This window comes from Hermetia illucens, chromosome 1 (genome assembly GCF_905115235.1).
Source record: "Hermetia illucens chromosome 1, iHerIll2.2.curated.20191125, whole genome shotgun sequence".
Lineage (NCBI taxonomy): Eukaryota > Metazoa > Arthropoda > Insecta > Diptera > Stratiomyidae > Hermetia > Hermetia illucens.
The window spans coordinates 187,118,020-187,132,400 of record NC_051849.1 but is presented as its reverse complement, the minus strand read 5'-3'; the positions used below and the strand labels follow the sequence as shown (position 1 = coordinate 187,132,400).

General features: G+C 39.1%; 1 protein-coding gene across 3 annotated transcripts in view; it reads left to right on the top strand.

Moving 5' to 3' along the window:
* Window positions 1-14,381, top strand: part of LOC119654770 (uncharacterized protein DDB_G0280205) — a 110,590-nt gene that overhangs the window by 29,272 nt on the left and 66,937 nt on the right. Inside the window, exon 1 of one of the 3 annotated variants that reach the window (XM_038060323.1) lies at window positions 13,595-14,290. The exons of the other annotated variants lie outside the window; for them this stretch is intronic. The gene's annotated coding sequence lies outside the window, so the exon portion shown is untranslated. Of the gene's footprint in view, window positions 1-13,594; window positions 14,291-14,381 lie in introns of those variants that run through there. 3 annotated transcript variants of the gene reach the window in all.

The window sequence follows — 14,381 nt, the reverse complement described above, 5'->3', positions numbered from 1 at the left end:
TCCTCGTTCCTTCGAAGTTCTTAATGGTCAACAGTTGCGTGAGTGTTATAATTTGGTTTAGTTTGCGGTTTGTCAGTGGGTTCCACGGGCTGTTTCAATGGTGCCTTGATTTGCGAGACTGCCATGATGGTTTCGTAGGGAACGGCTTTGCTATTCGTGATGGAATATGACAGCGAATATAATTGATTTGCATCTTCCTCTTCCCACACTATACAAAAGAGGCAATCGGTTAATAAATCTATATATTGCCAAGTATAAGGGCGGAATGTCAACAAAACCCACAATACAGCCGCTAACCTAGATTACAATTCCTAAATTACAATTCCACATTTCATGGGATGTTCGTCCGTCCAGGCTTTTCACTGAGCATCTGGTTTTCATATAATTATCATTTGGAAAGAGAGACCTGACTGAATATTCTGAGTCCTGTTTTGCCTTTAAACCTTTTTTGTTCTACAGTTAATCATCGTTGAACTCAGTTTCACTGAACTTGCTGCGTAAACATTTTATCCTGTTATCTGGCTGGGAAATTTTTATCTTCTATTTGTGATTTTTTTACGAAGGTTTTTTATTTATATTTAAAAGCTGAAAAATTGCACTTTGCATCATGGTGGACTGTTATCATTAACTTTACAACGTATTTTGTTTTGCTTGCATCGGGCCATAAAGATTAGAAGGTGATATTTTTGTACGAAGTCATCATTTCCATTCTTACTTTTTTCTCTTAATTTTCATTTTACTAATAATTAAGTTTATGGGGGAAAAACCGGGTTAAAGATGAAAATTATGACTTCTCACCCTCCCCTTGAAATAGCATAATTTTTCTCTATTCTAGGCTACCGAGTGCCCCATGATAGACCTACTAATATTTGTACATTGTTTCGAAGGTCTTGAATGTTTACATAGGTATTCTCTATGTCCATACCATATTTCTAGATTTATAGGGCCTAAAGAATGATCGAATTTCGCCGTTGTTTTCAACGTTAAACGGCATAGGTGAAATGAGAACAATAAAGAAAGGAAACTACAACTTTAAGACCGTGGATAATTCCCCTTATTTAGGGTCAAAAATCACAACCGATAGTAGCTATGGCGACGAAATCCGCCTACGCTTGTTGGTAGCTTGAAACAGAGTCAAAGCTCTTATCGTAAAAGACAATGATCGCCTGGAATTCTTTATTAAGAAAGGTCTAGACCGAATATCGGTTGCTGCGCCGTTGTTGTTTTCAGCCATTTTCACACATTGTTTCCTCATTCGTAAATTTTGCTGTAGACATAAGGTTTTTGCCGATATTTTGGTCTTGAAATGCATTATTCAAGGTAATGATTTTTTATTCCTTTCCCTTGCGTGTTTGAGCAAAATTTTACGGTCTTTAATTTTTTAATTTTTCAAAAGGGGCGCCTTGCGAATAGCCCCTTTGGCTGGTATGTTCTCTTAAACTTGAATCATAAAATTCATGCTGTTTTGTTTGATATTACCTTGCTTTCCCAATGAGTCATGGGCCTCGCCCGAATGTTTCTGGATTTGGAGGAAGAAGATATGGTAAGTACCAACAAAACCGAGAGTTTCCATCTGGCGGGTGAACACTATGCCATGCACTGTAATCCACTCTCTCATGATAGTCTGCGAACGGAAGGCACAATAGTCGGGGGAGGGCGCAAGCTCTTCCATTATGGCCAGGTATCGACAATGATGGCGCGTTTTTCTAGTTTCCCGGTTTCACTATCACACTATCAACATCACACTAGGCTTTATTTTTCATTGTCAGAACTTTCATCATGATCTTCCATGTCAGTATCCTCTTTGTGTCTCAACCTGAATGGTGTTGGGGAAACTTATTTTACTAGCCGATTTGATTTATTGATCCTTCTGGGCTCATGACCTATCAAAATAGAGAAGTTTAGACTAATGGGGAACAATAAAAAGACTAGAGTTACGGCAAAGGGACATTTAATTGATGATCGATTTAACGATGCAGTACCAATTCTTCATCATAATAAGTTGCCTAAACCTTTTGCTTCCTTAACATATCGGTCATCTTTTGGGATATTCCTTAGGATATTTTTGATTCTATGATTCATTGAACATGATCGGCCGCTGCAGCTAGTTGGAACATGTTTTTAAGATATGGCTAAATGGTAATCTTGGTTTTTTGGTCATTGACCTAGAATCCTGGATCATTCGCTGCCTTGTGGAAGTTCACGAAGATTTCCATATCACCAGGGATGGGGCGTGATAAGCTGTCGATATCATCGTTCTACGCTATTATTTATAATATGTTAGTTTTAAGAGTGACATTTCGTTTAGCACAAACTGGCATTTAAAGGGCCAAATTAAAGATGATAGGGACTAACCCATCTTCCTCCTTAAAACCGTTCTATGTTGGAAATACATCAATTAAACTATTTTAAATTCGTACATACGAGGTTGATTCCGTCTTAGTTGCTGTAAAACGGGAAAAGTAGCTGGGATGCCCAAGGGGACCATGACCTCGTACAGTTCGGATGAGATCGATATAGATGTATGCTGGTTTGAAGTGGACGAATGTTTCATGGATGTGAACGTTGAACTTGTTACATTTCTCAAGCGCCTGTTTCATGGTAAAAATAAGATTAATTGCCATGTCCAGCTTTGCAGCCGTCCTGGCACTCCCCGATGATATTTAACGTGTAGTCTTCGACTCTTCAAGGATTTTGACGGATACTTTGCTGCCCGGACAAAACCACGCAGTTGCTGCATGATTGCCTGCCTCCGTGACAATTTTAATAGTGTATCTTACTCTTGCTGGTAAGCCGTTGACATACTTTTCAAATCATTTGGCATGGGTATTAGTTCCTTTTCTAGAGTAGAAATATTCACCTGTGCGACTGGTTTTGTTTGGAGTCATGTTGACTCTATTAACGAGGGCTTTGCTGTTGGCTACCCAAACCTTTTATGCACAGACTTCCGTTGAGTCTTTTTAGGTCAAGTAGCTCAAGGGTTTTGTCAATAATGAATGCAAAGATATTCAGTTTGTACTGCGGGACTTGTTGGAAAAAAGTATCTAGCGCTCGTGCAGGTCTGTATAAAGATTGTAAGTTCAAAGTTCAAGAGAGTAATCCAGTATTCATTTGCTTGTTCATTTCTGTCGATCCATTTCCTTTCCAAGTCCATCTCCGGGTTTCGTGGCAATAGGGTAATGTCAGAATAGGTGAGGTAGAGGATGACACCATTTATATTGCTTGTTTATTGATTTAAATAATGAATCTTATTCTATCACTTGTCTTGATTCAGCTATGCTTGGCATGTTACACAAAAATGCTTCTGTGCCCTGTTGTATACTGCCGCGAGTTATAATTGAAAGTGAATCTATTATCTATCATTGCTGAGTAATGTATGTAATATCAAAAAAGTGGTATCGCTTTAGCATCACCATCACCGAGCGTGATCTAAACATCATTACACTTCAAAATATTACTTAATACCACGACGTCAAACGATAATGATATTACCCCCGTGATAAGTAATGTTTGGTAATATCCATGCGATACCACATTACAAGATATTACTAAATTTCAATTTAATACTGCAATGTATTGTAGTACACGCAGTGGTGGCGACTGTTGAGTGCCGAAGCCGACTACTGCTCGCGAATCTGTTAATGTTAAGATTCCCTGTTCTCTTTGGCCTAGAAAAATTATTTCGGGTTGCAATCTGATAACTTTCAACTATTGGGTTTTTTTTCGATGCAACAAAAAATGCATATATTTCTATTTCTTCGGTTGTGTATGTCGTTTTTCAATGTCTGTCTGTCCGTCTGTCTGTCTGTCCGTCTGTCTGTCACAGGCACTTTTCTCAGAAACGGCTATACCGATTGACACCAAATTTGGTGAGAAGGTGGAAACTGTGGACCCCCAGACATGCAGTGAGTAATATCCTCCTACGTTGAGATTTAGGGGGGGGGGGTCCCCATACATGTAAAAAGGGGGTGTAAAATTTTTTTTCACCAAATATAGTCATGTGGGGTATCAAATGAAAGGTCTCGATTAGTACTTTTCAAAGCCTTAGTCTTAGTTTTGAGATTTGTTAAAAAGGCGGGGAGTGGGAGGGGTGCAAAGTGATGATTTCTTTAACGGAGCCATTCTCAGAAACTACCCAACCGAAAAATCTGAAAAAAATCATGAAGCTGCCAACGGTACCCAGGCCTCAAAATACTCTCCATATCGATATCCATTCAAATTAAGTTAATAATAGCATATTACCGTATTTTTGGGAAGATTGAGTAAAACCCCCCTTAAGTTTATGTCAGAATTATAAAAGTTGGTAATAGTATGAAATATAATATGAAGCATATTATCTCCAAGTTTGATCTAAATCATACTATTAATAACAAAGTTACAGTAGTTCAAAGTTGCCTTACCGTGTAAATTTACAACCCGAAGTACTAAATCTGATATGCTAAATGCCTATTCTTAACGGGCTACGTACAAATGGGATAGTTCTACACTCAAATATACTCACACAAGAAACAAACAAATCGTTTCATACCTGAAGCGCCCAGCTTCTGGTTTCCCGGTTTACTGTCTGTTTGTCTGCCCGTCTGTCTGTCCGTCACACGCATTTTTCTCGGAGACGGTTGTAGCGATTGGCAACAAATTTGGTATAAAGGTGGGAACTGTGAACGCTCATGCATATAGTGAGTTACATCCTTTTACGTCGAATTTAAGAGTGGGTCCCTATACGTGTAAAAGGGGGGTGTAAATTTTTTTTCATCAAATATAGTCATATGGGGTATCAAATTAAATGTTAGTACTTTTCGAAGCCACTCTTAGTTTTGACATTTGTTGAAAAGGTGGGGAGTGCGGGGGGTTAAAAGTGATCATTTTTTTAACGAACCCATTCTCAGAAACTACCCAACCCAAAAATTTGAAAAAAATCAGGGGGCTGCCACTATATAGTGCCTAGGCTCCGAAATACCCTCCATACCGATACCTTTTCAAATAAAATTAATAATAGTACATTACTAGAATTTTTAGTAATTGACAGGAAAACCCCTCTTAAGTTCACCCTAGAATCACAAAATTCTGCACACTGTAATCTCTTTCTAAAGGAAATACACAAAACCTTTCATAACGGAAGCGTCTAGCTTCCCGTTTCCCGACTTGTTATCTTTTAATGCCGACTAGTGATTTTTTTAATCCTCATATACCGGTATTCCGAGGACCAGTTGCCACCGTCAGACAAAAACTCGCTGAGGAAGAGGACAACTGGTCCTCCAAATACCGGTATATGAGGGCTAAAAAACTCACTATTCGGCATTAAAAGATAAAATTTGTCTTTTTGTTTCATTATATATATTTCTAAGTGATAAAAAGTACTCGTTCGGAAGATTCCCTACTATTTGCATTTGAAAATATCTTACTATATTTTACGCTAACCTTTTTCTTTTTCCCTTGCATGGAAGGTTCATTCTCCATTCATAATTAAGTTCCACAATATCACTCTAGTGACGTTGGTGATCCGACATCACATGTACGATTGGAGTAATAAAAGGTGATGTTTGTGATATTACTTTGAAAAAACCCATCACCGACTAAAGTGATGTTTCGCGTATCTATATTATTTATTGCGGTGCCAACATCTTTGTTTATAGATTTTGACATGGTCGGCGTTTTTCCTGCTTTGGTATTGATGACGTTCTTTCGACTAGTTATTCCAGTCTTAATAATGCCTGCATACCTATCCATCTATCTGCCACATTTAATTTACTTCGGGGTAGTTAAAATAGTTTACATAACATTTGGTGTGATGAACATGAGTTGCTATTTTAAGCTTTTCAAAGCATAATGAGCAAATTTATCTTATAAAATCGGATGAGTTAGCTTTAAATTATATTTGCTGGAATTATTTTCCAGATATGTGGGGTATATTTTGCGATTTATTTTGCCATCTTATATAGTTTTATAGTTCTCTACTTTCTAGAAATGTTCATCGATTTCACGCTATCAACAAGACTAAAAATCATTAAATATTGTTAGACAACTTTAAAAACAACACTTTCCTCCTCCAATAGCATTTGCAACATCATTTTATTTCTATATTTGGAAAACTACAGAATTATTGCCTTTGCTCATCATCCATTGTGTCGTCGAACTTTATTTCTGTAACAGTTGTCTTGAAACTAATTACGCTGCGCACAATTTGTATTAATCGCAATAACCAAAATTTTTCTTATCTTTAATTTAATATTCACAACCATTGATGGCTAAGTAGTAATTATTACTACCTTTTTTGTAGCTTACCCGACACAAGTCTTGCCTTTAAATGCATGAGTTGAACTTAATTTTTGAAAGGCAATCTGCATAACGCAGTTGGTAATTACGAGACAAGATAATGATATGCAAAAGCCGTAACCACAAACTATCAGATCAAAATGCATTGAAAATTTTATGTAAACACAGAGTAATTACAGATGTTGGAAAAATTGAAAGAAAGTCATGAAAAAATTGGGAACGTAGTGAAGTGTTTGATTGAAAGAAATTGTGAAGGAGGAAATATCTTCTGATCTAACACTTAATTGCATAAGAACGTCTAAGAAAATTGAAAGTGAGCATCATGGAAGTGGTTTTCTTCAGAAAATGAATGTTTACAATCTCAAGCTTTCTATAAAAATGTGAACACAAATTAATATGGAAAGGTGTAAAGTTAGATTAAGAGAAAATAAGAAATTGGGGTTTCGTTTCCTGCTTCTTATTTTTCTTTTTTTTTCTTTGATTTTGTTAGGTAGTTGGAACATAGCACTATGAAAATGGCCTATGTATGTATTGTTATTAAAGAAAAGTACTTACACGTCAATCAACTAAATTTATGATCTACGAAGCAATTTAAAAGTGCAGGACTTAAATAAATTTGTAATTCAAATTATAGTCACGCGCCATAGATATTTTCAAATAATATGTATATATGTAAATACATGCCGGTACATGGATACACCGAAAGGATATTTTCCATTGAGTATTGATTTTTCACGTTTGTTTGGGCAAATTTATAGAAACAGTAAAAACTCCTGCCACCTTCAAATGTGCGCTACTTCATTTCGTCTATGCCATTCGTGTTCCTACGTTACTGCAGTCAAACATGATAAATATCCTCTTGCCCCAACACCTTGCTCAATGGATTTCTGGATATACAGAAATAGGCAAAGGAGATAAAGTCGGTGAGATCAGAATGTGTGAGAATATTATTCTATTAGACTAAACTAAATAAATTCTAACGTTCAAGATAGTGTCCAAATAGTGGCAACTTTAGTGTAACTTCTGTTCAAGTGCGACTTGATTACGTTTAATTTGACACACAAAATAAATTACTGCATTTTCAAGCTTACGTCGGTTATTATATCTAAAAGATTGTAGTATGTTTAAGTTACATATTCCCACATATGCTCTAATAAAATTGTCATGCTTTAAACTATTACCATTGCAATGAATGACTATTGGAGGGTAAAGATATTCAGGGATGGATATTAAACTGCTAATTATCTAATGTCTAATTTTTAAGAAAACATGATTTATCTTTCATGAGTTCTTTTTAAATGAACCAGCTCCCGCTCACAATGAACAAATGGATACACTCGTATTTGCATTTCTGCATCGTTATTTTTTACGTTTTAGATAAAGTAAAGTGGTAAATTGACAACTGATATCGAACACCAGTCCTCTTTTCTTTTACGTATTAGATCTTTTATTGAAAACAAAGTTTTTTTTTAACTCTATTACTTTCCAAAGCAATCTAATTGCTACAGAGTGTAGTATCATAGTATATTCTGTGCACATTTATACGATCATCTGGCGGGTTGTCTTATCTCAATCCCGTGTCTATACGAGTGTTGTCTACGGGTGGGCTATTTCCCCACATTCTGGAAGACTATTAGGGTTGTTGCGTTCCTGAAGTTGCCAGAGAAGGATAAGAGTAATTCTCGGTCTTCTCGCAGCCTCTGGTAAGGTCCTTGAGAAGATTGTGGTCTAGCGACTGGGGGTGACCGATGACGCCTTAATGAAAAATTTTGTTGTCCGTTGTCTTAGCAAATATGTTCTTGGAATCGTTGTAGATTTCAAAAGCGCATTTGATTTCCTAAGCTGCTCATTTATGTTATCGACACATTAGGAGTGTGGCTGCCAGAATTAGCTCTGCGGTAGAGCTACTTCCATGGTAGGAAAGCTTTCGGTTAAGGTGTTAATGAATGTGTGTGGGTTAATATGAAGCCCGGCTGTCCGGAGAGATTTATCGCAGGTCCGTTTATATGGAACTTGATGATAGATGAGCTGCTAGGTGCGCTTTGTTCGGTGGTTGATTGCGTTTTTTACGAGGATGATCTCCTCATTCTCGTTGACGAGAAAAGCCGACTTGAGTAAAAAGCAACGGGGTATTAAGTGCATGCGCACCGTTAATCTGTGGTCTCTTGAAATCAGTGTCGCGATCTCAGCGCAAAAAACCGTCGCGATGTTGCTCAATGGCGCACTACGTCGTCCGCCTCTAGTTAAATTGAAAGGAGTAAATTTGAAACACCAAAAGAAAATGACATACTTGGGAGTTTCCATTTCTGAACACATGCGCTTATATCGGCACCTGATCAAATTCAGGGCGGTGGTGAGAGTGTGGTGAGGTAGGAATGGGGTCTAAGCAGCCGAGCGCATTTTTTACGTGTCCTCTCCCCTCTGTTGTGTGATTTTGCGTAGACTATGCAGGACAGGAAATTGCCGTACGCCTGTTAGTTAGTGGCACGTCTTCCTGTTTTTCGCTGGGTTTCGATCGATGCCATACAGATATTGTTGAAAATTCTTCCTTTCGATTTTGAGGTAGTCTGGCGTGCCACCGCTAATACGAGGAGGATCGGGAGGGGCGTGTCTGCTACAAACGGATCTTGTTAGGAGTAGTGAAGTGGAGGATCTAGGACCGCTTGCGGCCAAAAAGTTTTTAGATGAGAGTGTAAAATCTAAGTAGCGGCTTAGATGAAACGAAAGTGGGAAAGTTGGAGTCACTTATGAATACATGAAATGTGTACCTGCCAGATTAGCTTCCTGCTGACTGCTGGTAGCGTGAATGAGTTTCTCTTCTCGCGGAACTTTGCCTCCAGTCAGGGTTGTGTTCTGTGTGGCGGAGATTCAAAGGACTGGTTCATATCCTCTGTGTCTGTCCAGCGTACTCTGACATCCGCAATCTTGACGACATGGACGCTCAGGTATTGAACGGTATCTACGATTTTAACTAGCGCTTTGCTAGTAGTAACGTCCGCAATCTAGACGACATAGGTGTTCACGTAGTAAACGGTATCTATGATTTTAGTCAGTGCCTTGTTGGCAGTGATACACTTCGATATGCTACTGCTTACCTGCATACTGCCTCTAGGAGCAGTTATTAGATAGTTTTATGTGATTTCGTTTTTCAATGTAACCGGAAACTTGCTTAACGGCAGAAATTGCTGCGCTGGGTTGTCGTTATATGTGGGATTTTCATCCATTAAAACCACCCCCATCGCTCTTCTCTCCTTATCCTTGTGAAACCATTGTTAAGACTTACATTACATCTAGCAACACAACGTCCAGATATCTCTCGAAGCTCCTTCCTGGCAACCGAAGGTGTTGAGAAGACGTCCTTTTGGACTAGAGCCTTATCATCGCTGACAAAAGGGTTATTATTACTTGGACATAACTGGAGCGTCTTTGCTATTATAAGTTATTCATAATAACTTTGTAAGCAGTGTTTCTTTCCAACTCTACCTCGGCAGATGCTGCCCTGAAGTTTTGCAAAATTCTTGAAGTCATCGGGCGGGAAACCGACTTTATCTTTTTCACTTCTAAGGACGTCAAGCGATGAATACAGCAGTATCGATTGCTCCATTTTAACTATGGGTCTGCCGCAGTGGTGCTGGCCACCTTTTGACAAGAATATTTTAGGTATACCTTCAAGCTCAATTTCGCACTGATCATCACCGCCTTTTATTTAGTAATCGAGATTAGCTTATCATCACTAACTTCCACTTTGATAATCTTCTCCTTTCTGCAACTCATCTTTCTGTCTTAGTTTTGAAGATCTCCGTATCCTCCGCTAGTTGCTAGTTTCTAAGCTTCGTGTGTGCGGACTAAGGGAGCAGGTATCTCTCAAAAGATGCTGCACACAGCAAGCACTATCCAACACGACAGATTAGAAAGGAGGAAGTGTGAGAAGAGGGCCATCCCATCAAAGATTTAACTGGAAATCCACGATTCATATTGTGCAAGGGGAAAGAGGGAGTAGACGATCTACACAGTGCATGTGGTGACAGATGTCCGACATATAGAAGGAAGTTCAATTGTAGGGCAAAATGAAGTTGACCTGCTCTTGCAACCCATTTGAGAGTCGAAAATGAATCTGACGTAATTATCGAAATTACTTTAGTGCTATGCGAGTGAAAAGTACATCTGGAAATGCGACGATATGGACGTGCAAAAGACAAGCCATTCAAGAAACAATGGCACTTCCAGGAGCCAGCTTTGTAAAGGCAAAAATCAATAGCGTCCATGTCTACAACTGTTACGCCCCCTCCCCCTAGTGCGACAAAAGCACTATATGAGGTACTACTAGACAAGCTTGGGGTTAGGCACTAGAGACTACGGCCCTAAAATTAGTGCTATCCGGACATTAAAATCAGTCGTCTGCCGTGGATACGCATCTGGAATCTAGGACACGCATGCCGGACTCTTACCGACTATAACCTTCCATATTTTCTTCACACTCTCCCCGTGGGACCAACGTTCTGGTATTGCTTCGCGAGGCTGTTCAGTTCTTAGCTGTTCACACTAAACGAGCTGGTACCGTTTGCGTGGCGTTAATGGCAGTAGCTTCCTTTCTATGTCTTCTCTGCGCTTCTGCTGCTTTTAGCTGCTGGTGAATCCGTTTCGCCACTGCAACTACCGCGTCCCATACTCTATTTCATTGCACCGTGGACCTTATCAGATTTTCCACCGTTAAACGAGTATTTAGCTCTATTTAAAGTTTTCTCCTTAAGCCTTTAAATCTTGGGCAGGCGAACGAAACGTATTCTGCATTTTTGGCTGCACCTTCACATGTACGACAATCGGGCGATTCATGTAGACCGAACCTATAGACGGAATTCCTGTATCCACCGTGTTCGGTTAAGAACTGAGTCAGATCGTAACTCGTTTCACCGTGGTTCCGCATAGTCCACATACTTACGTCTGGGATAAGGCTGTGTGTCCACTGGCCATTCTCCGCCTGGTCCCATGCTGTTTGCCATGCAGCCAATGACTGCATACCCTCACTTTGTTTGTTTAGGCTCGCTTCCTGATTCTCGTACATACGGCTTGCCTGATCGGTTAGAATATCTACCGGGATCACTAACGCAATCACGTATACTGCCTATAAGATGTTGTTCGGTAGGCGCAACATGTTCGGAGAGTGCTTAACCGATATGCACTTTGAAGCTATTTGTGATTTTCTTCGATTTTTATGGCCGACTCCCACACTGGTGCCGTGTATAAAAGGACAGAGCTGACGACTCGCGATAAAAGTAATCGTTGACTGTGTTTCGGGCCGCCTACATTTGGAACCATCCTTGCTAGTGTTCAGCTGATAGTCGCCGTTTTCTGCCCAGTAAGCTATAAGTGGGATTTAAAACTTAGCTTGGAGTCGAATGTTATTCCCAGGTATTTCAGCGATGGCTGAGAGCTGACAACATGCGCTCCGATACAAATTTCAACAGTTTTTTATTTACGCTGCTTTGTAAAGAGCACCAACTCCGTCTTGTGTTCGACGACGACAACGGCTTACTTAGCTACTGGGACCCGTAAAACGCCATTATACATTAAGTTCTATAGCAAAGGGCCCAGAGCAGACCCTTGCGGAAGTCCTATCGTTATTACATAAATCTTGGGCCCTTCACCCGAATCATAAAATAGCTTACGTTGTCGGAAGTAATCGAAAATTATATTTACTATATATTTTGGCGTTTGTGCCGTGCGCGTTCTTGATGTCAAGAGTCACCAGTGCTCAGTATTTCCGTTCGTCGTAGGTTTTTCTGGCCAGCTCAATCACCACTTTGGTAGCATCAACCGCTGACCGAACCTTTCAGAAGCCAAACTGCCTAATTGATAAATAATACGCCACTATCAATTAATAGATATAGATTATAGGTTATACTCGTAGATTACCCGCTCGAGAACCTTGCCTATTGTATTCAGAAGACAGATAGGTCTATAGGATGTTGGTTCACCTACCGGCTTACCTGTCTCGGTATCAATACAAGCTTTTGTATTTTCCACTTTGCGGGGAAGGTCCTTCTTTTAGGACCCTTTTGGCTGGGTCCAAGACTTCGTCTGTGGTATCATTGGGAAGATTGTTTCCGGATGTGGGGGAACACTATCGAAACTATCTCCCATAATAATCTAGAGCATATAATAGGATAGGACCTTTTGCCTTTTATTGCCGACATAACCGTCTTGTACGTTCCTTACCATGGATGGGAGTTTGCCTCATCATAGAGTCGCTTGAAGTAATAATTTTTACTTTTCGTGATGGCCCACTGCAACTTTTTGCATGATTGTTTATATTCGAGGTACCTGCCCAAGCATTCTGTACAACACTTTGATATTTCAGCGTTCCACCCGTAGTTAGGGTGGCGCTTCCAAAAGTGTGGGCGCCTTGGCATGGAAGCGTCACATTCTCACTATATCTGTTAGGATAGCTGCTATGCTTTTTCTATGGCCGTTCCAGTAAACTCGGTGTTCCACTGCAATATCTCTAGAAATGTATCCTCATCAAGTGCTCTTGTTTCTATATTCTTCAGGTGAGGATTTATTATTTTAGGTCCATTAACAAAACTCTATCTGTCCGTCTATCACTGTGGAAAGTGTGAACACTCACGCATACAGTAAGTTACATAATTTAAGTCCATACATGCAAAAGGGAGGTGTACATTTCTTTTCACCAAGTATAGTCATGTGGTATCAAATTTGTCGCTTCTTTGCAAATTCAAGACTTTGAATGTCGTGCTACGTACTAGTGGGACAAATGCAACCTCAAATGCCTTTATAAGAGAAATACACAGAACCTTTCATACTTGAAGCGACCAATTTCCTGTTTCCCGACTTGTTTTACGTTTTAAATATTTGCGGTGATTCTATTCTATAATATTATGTGAAATCCTTTCTCAAAATAATGTCTGTTGAAATTGATTCAAACTATTATACTTCCAATTATTTATCGGTGTTGGTGAACCGCACTTTACCCAAGTACACTATATTATACACACCACCCGATTTTTCAGCTTTGCTTTGTATCTTACTTAATATACTACTCAAATAGGTTGAAGAATCTCTATAAATTTCTGGAGAGCAAATTGAGTTTCTATGTACATATTTCAGTAACAGAAAACTTTCCACTTAATTTTCATAGTAAAACCATCGACTTTACAACCCTTTTCAAAAAATTTATCGAATAGACCTAGATATACCCGCATAAGGGGTTTCTATTCGCTGCAGCTCGTTGCAAAGGGAGAATTTTGTTAAATCGAATTATAGGTAGTCTACATGTCATTTATTCTGATTGTAATTTCCTGACTTTTTCCGGCCATATTCAGTGCTGGTAGTGCATCCCGTCTGTAAAAAAGTTGCTCACACTCTCTTATTTGGGAGTTCGAGTATCTTTTTTATATTCCGACGACGAAATGTAGTTTCGTGACTCAGTATCCGCAAAAAATTTCTCCAATCAGTCAATCAAAAGAGCTATCGCTAGAGCGCGATAAGCTGTTATCAGCGCACGGTCTGAAGAATATTTAACGTAGTCGAATTTTCTGAATATTTGGCGAGAGTTGGAATAACATCTTGTTTCGCGGGTGCATCTACTTAGAAAACAGATTCAACATATGGAATAATAGGGAGAGAAAGTTGTGGTGTTTTAAACAGTTTTTGCAATTAATACCAATGGTTGTGAATGACTCCTAAAATTGAGTTAATTAGACGCGATAAATTGTTTGCATCTTCCACGTGTGTGTAATCTATCTTTGGAATTAAGGTTTTTGTTTAGAACTACTGACCTGATTGATATCAATTGACGCTTTTCTTCCAATTTCCATTATCCCCTTTGGACTGTATTTAGTCGTCGCTGATATCGTGTGCGGCCATGAGAATATAGCAAAACTCTAGGTGAAATGTGAAATGCGAAGCTAGACAAGTGCACCTTTCTTATCAGTCATAAGTTCCAGAATCCGCATATTATGCATGATGCAAGCAGATTTACGCTTTAAATAAAAATATGGTGAGAGCGTTTGATATAATATATTCATATGTATAGATCGCATGTATATCAATTGGAAAAGACTTTCCTTATAACCGGCGCTTCTAATACC